Raw genomic sequence first — 3119 nt, forward strand, 5'->3', positions numbered from 1 at the left:
TTTCTGTGTATGCCTATATCTGTTTCGTGTTATCCGTTGTTTTTTTGCAAGGGTCACCTTGTTTGGTATGTAACTTTGCCAGTTCTCTCTGCTCATTCGAGTGTTGTTGTTTGACTTAAAGATTCATACAGTTGTGATATCCTAACTTTTTACTTACAACTTCTGTTATAATTTTTGAGAGATCAACAATATACGTACATATGTAATTATAACTAAGTATATTTAATACAAAGATCGTGTAGTTGTACTGTTGAATGTTTAATTGATGGTGTTGTGTTGTGTTAGTTACATTTGAATAGTGCTAGGTGAATGCTGCTGAATTACAGGTAGGTTTATAGTTATATATACTAGCTGACCCGGCGGACTTTGTTCCGCCATATTTTTAATTTTGTGAATATTTTTAAAAGATAGAAGATATATATAGATAGATAAATGTTAAATCACCTTTTTATGAAGAATTCTATACTTGTAAAACGAAGTAGTAAATAGATCTAGTACTTCGAAAGCATTTATTTGCATAACATAAATTCAAAGTAATAAGTATTATGCTGGGTATTTACTGTAAATACTTCACTAACGAAGTAATTACTCATTAAAATAAAATTGATCATAGGGGCAGCTTTAATTTTTCTATACCATAGTGGCGAACTGTTGAAAAACTAGAAATGCAATTTTATTGTGAATTAATTTCAAATTTTAACTTTTGGCTGTATTTATCACAAACGTTTTTGTTTACTAGAGCATTTATAATTGGATTTTCGAAATATATAGTAAAAATAAATTTAAAACTTAATTTTGTCATGATCAAAAAAAGATAATAAATAGGTAAATAGGTCTATCGAAATTTCATCGTTGCGTCTAATACTCTACCAATTAAAATTCAATTAATTTCTTTACTTTTCTGGGATTTCTATTTACGGAGCTCAGCTAAATGTACTTTAATATTTTTTTACTTGTCTAATAAATTAATTTTGTTTTCAGATAGACGAAAATGGCAAAGTCGGCAATGGTGAGTTTTTACTTTTCTTTTGAATAGATTAATATATATATATCAACTACGAAACAGTTAGGTAATATAATTACAGGAATAATTAAAACAGACAAGGATACATAGAGATCAATTCAATATAAGAATATGTAGAAAATATCTTTCCTTGTCTATAGATAATAATTATATTCTTTCGCTCTAACAGTTCTGTTGTGATAATTTTAGGGATGAGTCTCTCGGCTATTGGTTGAAAGAAATTGTTAATGAATCAGAGTTCAGTAAACACTAAAGTTGGCCGAAATCGCAAAAAAGTACTTAAATTAAATGAAACAAAAAAATAACAAACGAATTTTAATTTATTGTTTAATAAATTTAATAATGTGTAGATAAAGTGCAGGAAATTTCAATATACGTCTTTTCGTAATCGTACTTAATTAAAAAAGACTTGTAAACCAAAACTTAATATCCGTGATGCTTAGGAAAAGTCTAGATGACTTTTTAGCTTCCGATGGATGTTATGTTGCGCTTTTATTTTTATTCATTTATGTCTCTACAGTGCATTTTTCGTCATATGTATTTTGCATGTTTTTTATTCCCCATATAATTGTCTAATAAATTATGCAGGTTGGAAGTCGCTTTTGTTTATCAAATCGAGTTCATTAATTAATTATTTTTTTTTACATAAAATATCTCGGGAACAANGTAATTTATAGTATTAAAAATTACAGGTATTTAAACATGCTTACTATCCAAAATTTGTTTGTCAGATTTTGATAGTTTTGTTTGATGAGGAGGGTGACATAGTGTGTAAAGTCCAATTTTTAATAAGGGTGGTCTGAACATTGTAATTTCTAATAGTAAAAATTGTAGGTATTAAAACACTCAGATTTTGGTAATTTTGTTTGAAACGGACTGAGACAAATTGTCTAAAGTCAGATTTTATGTGAGGGCGTGTTTTACCCTTCCTTCAGAACACAAATTTTGCAATTTATATTATTGAAAATTACAGATAGCGATACACTACCTACATTGTGACATTACAGGTGTTTTTCAATATTCGTTTGCCGGACTTTGAAGGTTTTGTTTGTGGAGAAGGGAGATAAAATGGGGAAAGTCAAATTTTTTTATATCCGTTGTCTTTGCCCCTTCGTTTTGAACATGAAGCTTTCTGATATTAAAAATTACGGGTGTTTAAACCTTGACAAAGAAGGCGAAGACAAAAGGTGTGATGTCAAATGTTTTGTAAGGGTGCTATCTACCTTTCTGCAAATTCTGATAGTAAAAGTTACAGATGTTTCGATCTGCATATTATTCGAAACTCATTTGTCCGATTTTGATCATTTTGTCGGCAGAAAACGAGGATAAATATGTAATGTCATATTTTTTAGAAAGTTTCATTTGAACCTAAAACTTTGCAATATTTAATAGTAAAAATTACAGGTTTATAAACTTTCATGTTATTTAAAATTCCTTTGTTAGATTCATGATTTTCTTTGAAGAGGACAGGGAAAAAGTTGAAAGTAGTTTTTTTATAATTATCCTGTCTTCCTCGCCTTTTGGTTGTAAAACTTTTTGCAATTTCTGAAAGTGAAAATTATAGTAGTTAAAATTTGCATATTTTTCAAAATCTTTTGTCAGATGTAAATAATTTTGTTTGTGGAGGATAGCGATAATTGTGTTCTTGACCCTTCCTTTTGAATTAAAAATTTTAATTTTTTGATAGTAAAAGTATTATAACGTATTTTCAAATTCGATGACGGTGTGAACAGTCCATGTGAAACCAATAAATTTCAAAACTCCAATTTAATACCTACCTACTTTCTAAAAGTTAGTTGATATAACTACATATTTTGTAATGTTTTATAAAATTGTAAATATATTTTTGAATAGCAAATGGAAAAACTGTACAATGATGTGAATTTGAAGCTATGCACGCATTGCACGCCCGATATCGGCAGGCCTAAATGATAAAACGTAACAATCAGACATGTAGCAATTAAAACCCCGTGCATATCACGGATGAGAAACGCATGTCTACATTCATTGTGCTCAAGTGCTCAGATGCAGACCTAAATCGTGATCATGAGCCTGCACAGTATGAATGTAAGAAATGCATATCTTGGAATTCATA

The 3119-nt window shown here is 29.2% G+C and overlaps 1 long non-coding RNA gene across 1 annotated transcript in view; it reads left to right on the forward strand.

Annotated features, from left to right (window-relative positions):
• The first annotated feature begins 44 nt into the window (after window positions 1-44).
• LOC112904697 overlaps window positions 45-3119 on the forward strand; it is a 49351-nt gene continuing 46276 nt past the window's right edge. The window contains exons 1-2 of the long non-coding RNA XR_003231284.1: window positions 45-326; window positions 982-1009. This is a non-coding gene — a long non-coding RNA (uncharacterized LOC112904697). The remainder of the gene's footprint in view (window positions 327-981; window positions 1010-3119) is intronic.

The sequence above is a fragment of the Agrilus planipennis genome, unplaced genomic scaffold (assembly GCF_000699045.2).
Source record: "Agrilus planipennis isolate EAB-ADULT unplaced genomic scaffold, Apla_2.0 scaffold248, whole genome shotgun sequence".
NCBI lineage: Eukaryota > Metazoa > Arthropoda > Insecta > Coleoptera > Buprestidae > Agrilus > Agrilus planipennis.